This window comes from Heliangelus exortis, chromosome 3 (genome assembly GCF_036169615.1).
Source record: "Heliangelus exortis chromosome 3, bHelExo1.hap1, whole genome shotgun sequence".
Classification (NCBI taxonomy): Eukaryota; Metazoa; Chordata; class Aves; order Apodiformes; family Trochilidae; genus Heliangelus; species Heliangelus exortis.
This window is the reverse complement of record NC_092424.1, coordinates 27,271,567-27,282,880: the sequence shown is the minus strand read 5'-3', so window position 1 is coordinate 27,282,880 and position 11,314 is coordinate 27,271,567. Positions and strand designations below refer to the sequence as shown.

At 39.8% G+C, this 11,314-nt stretch overlaps 1 long non-coding RNA gene across 1 annotated transcript; it reads left to right on the top strand.

Moving 5' to 3' along the window:
• Window positions 1-1,196: 1,196 nt before the first annotated feature.
• Window positions 1,197-7,447, top strand: LOC139794332 (uncharacterized). Its single transcript, XR_011725073.1, has 2 exons — window positions 1,197-3,013; window positions 6,423-7,447. It is a non-coding gene; the product is annotated as an uncharacterized lncRNA (long non-coding RNA).
• Window positions 7,448-11,314: the final 3,867 nt, after the last annotated feature.

Sequence of the window (11,314 nt, the reverse complement as noted above, 5' to 3'; positions counted from 1 at the left end):
TAAGTTGCAGCATCTTAGGAGAAAATACTGCAACAAGCAGGACTCCTAAAGATTGTATCACAGAATTGCTCTTGCTAGGGCAGCTGCTGAGGATCAGTACAATAGTTTTCCTGTCTGACCAGCAAAACACTAAAACCCAGACACATTGCTTCTGGAAATGTTTGTTTTGGTTAATTAGGCAAAAATTTTACTGCTGGAGATACAAACTCGATTTTTGCTGGGTTGTGTAGATTTCAAGTAAAAATTACTTTCCAGAATTGCAGAGAAAGATTATAGCTGGCTTTATAGAGTAAAATTTTATCCTAAAATTTCTGAAGTTTTCATGTTACACATATATAAAATAAATGGGTTTTCATATTACAGATACATTAATTATAAATTATACAATTGTGTGTAACCATATAATTATGAATTCTATATCAATTATATATTGTGATTGTGTGCAATATATAGCCTATATAATTATATAAATCTGCAGTTACAATTTCTTTACACATTTACATATTTTCTTACTTGTTTATATGCCTGTAATCTCCAATTTGCTTAGCAGAATTTGTTACCCATTGAGTTAAAGAAGACTTCTCTCAAGTGTATGACTCAGTTCCTCCCTGAACCTTTGGGACCTGCAATGCCATGTCTGATTGCATGCAAAATAAAAACAATATTGCAAAGCCAAAACAGAACTCTGTGGCACATGTGCCAGCTCTACTGAACCAATAAACATAAGATAAAAGACATGAGATAAGGAGAAATGGGTCTCTAAAGACTAGCAGGGCTCTTATTTTGCACAGCAAAGTCAATGGCAATCACAGAGACCTGCGGAGAGAGGAGGGAAGCAAACCAGCAGCTGAGCTCCACTTGCAGCAAAGTGCTAATGTTATCTCCTTAGGCCTGCTTCAGGCAGGAAAGTTTACACACGTACAGTTAATGAACAAAACAGCTGAATCAGTATGAAGGGGCCAAAGGTGTTAGCATTTTGCTTTTTTTTTTCTTTTTCTTTTTGTCTTCTGAGAGGCTGTGCACAATAACCGGAGGACACACTTGGGTTTGTGGAGGGGGTTGTTGGTGCTTTTAAAAGAGGAAATTGTCTCCCAGAGAAGGAAATGGGTTGCGCCTGAGAAAGTTCCAGAAGCTGTTGACAGCTGTGTACAGATCTTATCTTGAACTTGAAAGCACAACTTAGCTTCAAGTGAATATCAGAGCAGCAATAGGATTGATGAAGTTTATGGTTTGGGTGACCTATATAGAGTTTCGCCACTGGAATGTAAATAGGTAAGTAAGATAGCATTTAGAGAAAAGCCTTTCCCTGAGGTCTTCTTTTGAAGCAATACAAGACTTCTCCACAGATTTTCTACATTTATGAATTAGATGTAGGAGAACAGCAGAAGAGCAGGCCTGCATGGGATAGAGGAATTGTGTGCAACCCTGATCCTGAAGGAGAACAAAGAGCTGTAAATAACCTAATTTGCCATCTGGACAATGTTGATGTTATGTCCTGGTACCAGGTGCCTCTGGTGTTAGTAGAAAGAGCATTTTGAGGTGCAAATTGTAGATCAATCCATAGATATCAGAATACTAAATGTATCAATAAATGTAGCAAACCACACAATAATCTGATTCTGATTCTAAATAGCAATCGGTGTCCATATCTTCATGTCTGCTGTCATCTGGCACATATGAGGCTTTCAAGAAGAAACTGAAGGACTCAGGAGAATTCTGTTCAGTTCTGGGAAGACACCCCTCAGCAAGCCAAACAGGAAGGTGAGCAAAGATAAGTCCATCCTCGAGGAAAGGTATTTGAGGATTGTGGCCGGGGGAAGAATTAAGACGGGTCAGTCAGCGACCCATCCCAGCAGCTTCATCATGAAGTTTTGCTGCATGTAGTGAGGGAACAGGGGTTCAAAATAAGCCGACAGAAATTGACTGTCATTATTATTGGAAACGTCATAACTGCCCATGGTATCCAAAATCAGGGACTTCGGAAGTGACAGAATGGCAAAAAGTGGGTGACGCATTGACAAAGGTGCAGGCCGACGGTCAAGATTTTTCACCCGATCATCTGATAACGTGGAGATCGGTAATGACCGCTATGAGCCTATTATATACTCGCCCGACCAACTCGACAATGCTATCTGATTCACGTCCTGTTGCTCGAGAAGCAAGGCAGACTCAGAATGCTGGCGACAAGGAAAAGACGGGAAAAAAATCTCACGTTTGGCACGGAAGGCTCGGCAGCCACATCCAAGCTGCTTGTCCCTGCCGCGGAGGGCGCGGCCGCCACGACCAAAGCGCTTTTCCATGGCGCAGTAATACAGCCCGGTCTTATCGATATACCTGCCACGACCAGAGTTAACTGACTCTGAAACTTCACATCAAAGCTTTTCAATAGAGGACTAGGATTCTACAGGGCATGAGGATCCAGGGGTAATATATCCTGAAAAAAGAGACGGACTCATACTCCCCCCCCCCCCCCCCCTCGCATCTTTAAAATTTGCTGCCGTTCCTTTAAGAGCTGCCGCCGCTGTGGCCGTGACTGTGAGAGACATTTTAACAGCCGCCCGCAGAAGAGCCGGGGGAGAAAAGCCACGGCGGGAGTGGGAGGTTCCGACAGCGATTCTGTGCTTTCATCCCTGATGCGAACAGCAAAAGTTTCACGTGAATTAGGCGTGGCTGTGACTTTTCGATTGACAATTGCACTCACTGGTTTAATTACTGACACAGACGACCAATTAAAAATTGGAGCTGATTTGCTGCCGCACGCCACGAACGCCCGAGCTTTCCCCGGAAGTCCTGACAACGGAGAACGCAGCAGCCCGGCCGCTTCCCCCGCGGCGGGGGGCGGACGCCCGAGGGGTGGGACGCGACTGCCGCTTCTTTGGCCGCTCCCCCCGCAACGGAGCCGCCGCGGCCCCGATGCCTCTGGGAGCAGCCGCCTCTCTCTCGCTCTCTTAACCTCGCCCTTCACCTTCCTCAGCCTCGATGGACCATGCTGAGCCAAGGAGGGAGTGTTAATGTGTGTGTGACATCCTTCCTGACTTTGAGCTCTTTCTCTTCGTCGTCCCATCCCCACATCTCCCGCGCTCCAATTGTTTTTTCCCTATGCTGTTCACGCTGCTGTATGTAGTGCTTGCCCGGCTCAGTCCGTAAAGCCTGTGGATTTCAATCTCTAGCATTGGGTTCGAGTGGGGTATTGTTTTTTTCCTCAGAACTATGTTATATTATCCATTTCAAGGGTTGTTTCTTTGCCATTTATTTACATGAAAATTATTATAAATCTTTCGCATTTTCGGTTCTTTCTGTAAACTGTCAAGCTCCGATGGAGAGATATGAGTGGGTAGTTTTTCATGCCACAGGGTATGAAAAATTCCTACAATCTGTCAATAGGTTGTGCATTCATCATTGAAACCAGTTCGTCAAGCTCATCCTAAGATTATGATCTCTTATTATATGGATGACATTTTGCTTTGTGCAAGTGATGAAAGTCAAATTTAAAAAATGCTTACCATTACTTACCAATGTCTGGAAAATTATGGCTTACAGATCGCTCCTGAAAAAATTCAGTCAGAGCCACCCTGGAAATATCTAGGATGGAAATTAACAGAAAGTTGGATTGACAATTGAAAAATTGACAATTGAAAACAATATCTAAACTCTGAATGATCTGCAAAAATTATTTGGGACAATAAACTGTATAAGACCTTTGCTCGGTACCTCTACTGAGACACTATCCCTGTTATTCAATTTATTGAAGGGTCATAGCAATCTTACATCACCTAGGCACTTTAATCCTGAGGCATCTCGAGCACTAGAAATTGTTATGACTAAAATTAAACATTCTTTTGCACATTGTTATGATCCAATTTTGGTTCTCAGAGGTTTTGTGACAAATATTTTTCAGCCATTTAGTATACTAGGGCAATGGAATAGCAATTTTTATCACATCATTCTGCTAAAACAGTATGGTCTGGATTTATATGTTATACGAGGTGATCGTGGAGTTATTCAAATGTCACTTTTCAAATTACCGTAGCAGATTACCTTGGGGAGATAGGGTTCAACTTCCCGAGTCACAACTTGTTACAGTCTCTGCATGAATTAACCATACAATGCGTAGGATACAGGTGCCAGGAATCACCTGGTGACAAGCCAGGCTGGTGCCCAGTCTCACCTGTGCCCAGTTAGGGCTGGCCCCACTGAGCATGCCCAAGACCTGGGGCCAATAAAAGGTGAGGCCGGGTGCAACCAGGCAGCTCACTCTAGAGCAGGCACGGCACTAGGCTGGTCACAGTCTCTGCTACTGACTTGGACTACCAATAGCTCCGGTCCCTGGCTTCAGAATCGAGCTCGCGCTCTCGGTGGCGTCCGTTTCCGTCAACACAATGTTCTACTATTTCTACTATTCTACTATTTTAATAGCAGAACCACTAAAGGAAGCTCCTACCTTGTTCCTGGATGGATCTGCATGCTCGCACAAGGCAATGGTAGTACAGCATGGATCTACATCAATGAGGTGTGGCAATCAGGTATTACACACATTCCTGAATTCAGTCATCTTAAATATGTGCATATATCAATAGATACTTATTCTCATTTCATAGTGGCTACTGCTCATGTAGGTGAAAAAGCAAAAGACACGTGCCTACATTTTTTGAAAGCAATTGCTACCATGGGTCTGCCACCTGTTGTTAAAACTGGTCCTGCATATGTTTAACACTGTATTTAACAATGATGAATCTTAAGCCAGGATCCTGCCACCTACAGCCCTAAAAATGCCAGATGCATGGTGTTCACAGCAGTCTAATTTTGGCCTTAAAAACTTTACCAAAGCTCTCTGGAACTGATCAGCCCTCCACCAGCTGGCAAAAATAATCATGAGCCACTTGAATTGCCCTACTGGGACTCTGAGCCAACATACCAATGTCTGTGGCAATGCTAGCCTTCTTTAGGGAACAAAGTGTAGTTTCATTTTGTGTTGTGTGGTTAACCAGCACTGAATAAACAAACATGTGTGGGAATTGGGCATAACAAAACTGATACTTCTTTTTTTTTTTTAATATCTGAGTAGTTTGTCTCAAAACACTGATCTGTTTCTTGCCCACAACTGCTATCAGAAACTTGAAAGTTATAGATGTAGCCATGGTGGGATGACTATTGCATTAACAGCCAGGAATGATTCTGGATTTAAAATTTAGCATAAGATAGAAGGTCCTGAAAACTAGCAGTTTGTCTAGTGCAAGAATTGTTAATTTGCCTTTATAGTTCAGGCTAGAAACCATTCTAGTTATCTTTTCTCCTTTAATTAAATGAGAAGTCTGACCGTAGCCTCTGCTTCTCATAACTCATGATTTGGGCTCAGCTCATCCTTCCTTGGAAATGGGAGAACTGGAGGGAACAGGGGACAGAAAAAAAGAAAAGACTGCAGTATGCAACTATCTTTGCCACTTATTTGTTTCCAGGTACCAGCTCACTGAAACATTTCACATTAATATTGTCTTTTATCACTTCTGTTCCAGCTGTTAGTTACTCACTGCTTAACCAAGAACATGGAGATCAATTTGTTGTTTCATTATAAATGGGCCATGTATAAAGTGATGGTTTTAGTATAGATAGATTGACTTTAATGTGTGAGGAAAGAAAGCAGGAATGATTTATGGAAATGAGGGAGGCATAGGCTTGTATAGGAAAATTTGGCCCTGAAGGATTCCAGTTAACTTAACTTGGAATTTCTTCTAGCAAAACTATCTGTATGTAGATATGTTTTGTAACAAGAATTGTTAAAGGCGGATGATGAAAAATGCATAGGAACATGTACACATCAAAGGTTCATTCTAATACTTATTACTAATGCATAGTAAGTTGCATGTATGTGAGTCTGGATTTTGGAAATCTTTTCTTTTGTTCAGCTCTATTGAGCACTTTCAGTGGCAGACACCCCCCCCAAAAAAATGGACCCAGAAAAAAATAATGTGGACCCAGAAAAAATGTTGTGTACAGGATTTACAGTTTTGGTGGTCACATTTGAATGAATCTTCCTTTTTTTTTTTTTTTTTTTTTTTTGTTTGCTTCTCATCAGCATGTGTTTAAAGCTTCCATCTTGAGAAAACACAGTGGAAAGATTAAGTACATGTATATAGTTTGACATGTTAGTAGAAACATAGCCGTTGAAGTTCAAAGAGTTAATTAAGATTTAAATTACAGTATTATTAAATTACAATATTAAATTACAAATAATAAACAGGACTAGTTGAACAGGTTTAATCAGAGAAGAAGTCAATTTAACTGAAAGCACATATGCAACAATACCAGCTCCTAAATCCCAAGTGTGTGAGCTCATCTTTTGTGAGATGCATCAACCTGATCTCTTCATTTGTTGCTTCTGGTTTAGGCCTGCATATTTCAGTAGTTAGATTTTTTTTTCCTAGAATAAGATGATGAGAAGTGTGAGGAAAGAAGTAGCACCACATACAAGAGACTGAATATGAGCACCTTGTTAAATAAAATGAGTTATCTGGTGTCTTTACCCTGTAAGTATTTTCCACATACCCCGTTGCTGGGAATACTTGTACAACTATTTGCCCGATTTTACCCAAACTATTCTCCTCAAATGTTTCCTCTCAGAAGTACGGTGCTTTCCCTTTTTCAAATTCTATTAAAATCATTACAGTGGATTTTTCAGACGACTTTGAAAACTGGCTCTGGGTGCAATATTCCTCCTTGATGTGGGGCCTGGCACACCACTGACTGGTGTAGCTGCCAGCCTGGTTGCTGAGCCCTGCCTGGCTAGGCACTGCCAGCTCCCCTGCATGTCTGCCCTGGACCAGCAGCACAGCTCTCTCTTCAGTTTGTATTGGAAATCCTCTTAACTTTAAGCCTGGAGTTGTGTATACCAACCTAAGGCATAAAACCCATTAATTGGCTGCAAAAATAAGGCTGGAGAGCAAAATTTTTGGCCTCTCTTTGTACATAGACATATATATGTATGTATGATACCTATATATACACACCCCAGTGTACATGTGTACTTGTTTGGGCTGTCACTTCAAAGTCTTGGGTTCTGTTTGTTTTGTGTTTGACAAGGTTTGTGTTTCCTTTGTTTATCCAGGCAGGAGGCTGCCTTCAGGGTTCAGTGGTGCAAGACTGTTAATGTGCTATAAATGGGGATTGAGGCCAAATTTCTCCCATTGTGCAGGGCACTTTGTTACAAAGCAATGATGAAAAGGTATGTTCTGGCCGTGCCTCCTCCTCTCTGTGGAGATCCCAGTTGGCTGCAGCATCAGCTGAAGTCACTCTGCCCTAGAACCTCTTTCTGAATTCCAGTGAGTACTGGTTCAAAAGCCAGAAGCCTCTGTGAAACTGCTTGTGAGTCAGGGGGTGTCTAGGAGGTGAGAGTGGCTTTTCTTCGTATTTTAAATTAATAAAGTTTTCTCTTTCTGAAGAATTAAACCCACCTTTTGTTCAAGCAGTTACAATCCTTTAATACTCATACCTCAGACGTGTTGTATGCATACTTGGAAGTACTGTAGTCTGTGATTTCCATAAGACTTTAGAAAATCAACTGTTTCAAGGGCTTACTGAAGGAGTAATTTAACAGTCATGCTGCAGAAATGGGAAGGTAAGCAGCAGATACAGTAGCCAAAACTCTTATCTGAAGATCCACTGCTTGGAGAATTGTGTCAACTTCCCTTCATCAATAATGAGTCTTATTTATAAATTCACATACAATACAGAAAGAAAGCTTGTTGCACTATTCTGGAGATCAAATTTTTAATGTGTTTTTTTCTTCTCCTCCTGTTTAGAGACCTGAAGTCTGTTAGTATATATCTGTATCCCTCTCCTTATAGCCAAGCCCAGCATGGCTGATAGCCTTCAGCATGTTTTTTAAAGCTGCTTCAAAAGATAAACATTTTGCAAAAAATTCCCATAATGCAAGTGCTCAGTTTAATTTACCCAAAGTTGTGTTGTTTGTTAGCAGTCTGCTCCTTTATAGGGGCCTTTAATTTCCAGTTTGATGCATCATGAATTAGTAAAAAAACTTCTATGGTCAAGCATGGAATCCCTGCCTTACTGAGGTCCATGCAAACAAAATAACTACTGATTTTAGTTCAATAAAATCAGAGGTTAGTCCCAAATCTCATTCTTTTCTTAAAAAGGAGCTATCGCTGAAAAAATATTAATAAAATTACATATATTTGTCAAAATAATTTCCAAAATGCCTGAGCATACTCAGATTATTTAATCTTCTCAACACTTTTAAGAAGAGTATTTTCTTAGCTTTCCAACAACAGTTTGAGAAGCAGAGAGGAGATGGCTTCTGCCAATGTGCAGAATTCAGTCCCAGGTTACACTTTGTGATCTAAAACAGACAGTGTGTTCATAACTGTCTGGTTGGCTACAGCAAGTGACTGCTCTGCTGTCTGTATTGTGAAGACAGCTGCCACCTAGGAGATTTCTTCTCATGTAAACAGTAGAGGTCTTTTCACTAGACAGGGTAGGATGCCTTGATCATATATAATACTAGACAGAAGGAGAAAGCATATAGTGTGTGTATATATATACACACACTATATTCTATATAGTATATGTGTATACAGCATATATACAGCATATATTTTTTTAATAAAAAGACCACACCATACTATGACTCTTAAGGGTGTTTCATTCCACAGAAGCAACGGGCTAATCAGAAGAGGAAATACAAGTTCATTACCCCACCCACCTTGGAAGCCTCTGCTGAAACTATTTATCATAATGTTTCTCAACTTTTTTGAGTTGGCAGCTTTATAGGAAGACTCGTTTTTTGCAAACGTTTCATAGCACCTATTTTAAAAATGGTAAAATAACCCAAAAGTAATGATAACACTTGTCTTAAGCACAGAGTTGGCTAGGTATGGCATGGATACATGGGAGTTCCCATGGACTAGGCTTCCAGATCTAGCTGTAGGACTGAAAAAGACCAACTTTGATCAGAAGTAAGATGTATTTTGGAGATAAACAAGTTTTGGAGAGTTTATGGTCAGCTTCTATTGATCCAGTATGTTAAGGCTTTATTTCCCGAATATTAGAGATATTTATGTACTTTTGCCCTTGATGCTACATAAATGCTTTGGTATGCTTAATGTAGGTTTAATTCTGTGCAGGTATCAGAACTGGCTTTTTAATATATCCTTAATTGTTAATTAAAGATAACTTAGTATCTTGGGAAACTAAATTCAGTGCCTCCAGTCTTAAAGGGGTTCATGGTTTGGAGAGAGGTCTTCTGTAAATCCAACCTATTCTCCCAAGGCCACTGAACTTCCTGGGACTACTTAAGTATATAACTCCATGTGAGTGAGTGCAGCCTACAGAAGCCTTCCTTGCTGTTAATCAGAGCTACTTCGGACTTCAGTCCTGCAGACAATCTCAAATTCCACCTTGATGACACTCAGATTTTATAAAAGTTATGATAATTTTACTTACATTGAATTTCCATACAACCATTTTTTCTCTTAAACTCGAGCACTTTTTACTGCTGTGTGTCCTGAGAAAACGTGAGAATCATAATTTACATATGGAGCAATTTTGTCCTGACCTTTGCTGGAGGAAAGTAAAATAATTCTGAGTTACCAGTGTTGTTTTCCACCATTCTCCTGAGCCTTGGCACAGTGAATATCTACAGCCCAGTGCTTTTTGAATGGCTTCCCAAACCCCTGCCTCCAGCTGAAGAGTATTTCATGGACAGGAATCAGAGAAGGTGTCAGGCAGCCTTGGTAGAACCAGCTCCTACACCAGAGCGCTCTTATGCTTCTAGCTGAAATAAAAAGGATAATGGCGGGTTGCGTTTTGAGGGATCAGCATCTTACAGGGACTCAGTACCTGTTGTAGTGTTCAGCTAGATGTGATATTGAAGTGCTTAGTATTTATCACTAAAATAAGAGACTGAAGAATTATTTTCTCAGTTTTATGTTGTGGGATTGAGATACTTTTATGTATAGATAACAAATTTCTCTGCTTTATATAAGACCTGAAAACCTACCTTGCAGCGGTGCACAGGTAATATGGTGATGGTCTGAGTGGGTTTTCTCCAATTTATAACAATTATCAACAGGTTCACTGGTAGAATTGCAATAAAAAGTTCTGAATGGCCCAACAGTTTTCTAATCCAGGTCCAACAATCATGAATCAAAAATATGACTTTGAAGGCATGTTTACTCTCCAAATGAGATTACAACTGAAAATATTCATATTTAACCTTAATGATTGTAGACCTTTGTTGCCAATGAAGCAGGCTCATTCCAAACATTAGTTGCTGTAATTAAAACATCTACTGAAAACAGTTCTTAATAGAATTGTAAATTGTGCAATAGTAGTAAGCCAAAAATCTTAGCTGGAAAAAAAAGCATTTATTATCTGAAGCTAGAAATGGAACTTCAGTTATATTCTTTTATATAGTAAGTTATCAAATGTCTTGCAGATAAAGGCTAATTGCCTTAACAATGAACAAATTTATGTTGACTGCAGTTAAATAAATCTATGCCTAAACATGATTAGGCATAGGTTTGGCTGACTAATTTTTAATCTCACTTAGGTGCTTCTTATTGCATCATGTAGTGAAAAAAATAATTAAACAATAATACAACCTGAGCTATTCTGTTTAAAAAAAAAAACAAAACAGAGGGGATATAAAATTGGGGAAAAAAAAAAAAAAAAAAAAAGCTCAGGAAAATTAAAAATTTCAAGGCCAAAACACGTAGAAAAATAGTAAAGAACAAAAACATGTAATTCACATAGGGGGGCTCATTTCCTGAATTTACTTAAATGAAAAGCTTGTGAGCACATACCTAAGTCTCAGACAAATTAAGTCCCTGGTTACCTTACGTCCTGTTTACGTCTGCTCACTTTCGGTTGCATTTTTTTGTCTGTTTCTTGTTTTGGACTTTTGCTGTTGTTTTTTAATCCTTGATTTTTGCTGTGTCTGTGTGGCATTGCCAGTTTCTGTACTGAAAAACAATGCTTTTGTCTTTCAGGAATCTTCATTTTGAAAGTTTAGGTCAGATGACTTGTCAGACCATGTCCAAATTCAGACAGGTTGGGAGATCCGTACAGATTGTACCAACTCAAACGTAACCGTATTTCATGCTTAAAGGATGTAAGTTTTTAAGATTCAAGCACTTGACACAGTCAACTTACTTTACATTAAAACTCACTGCATATGAAATTCAACTTTCCCACAACCTATTTTTTCTTCTGCCCGCTTTATTACTTAGAATTCTTCATTTCGAAACCTGCCAGTAACTTCAACGGCCTTCCTGAAAAGGTTGCCTCAAAAGAACAGTTA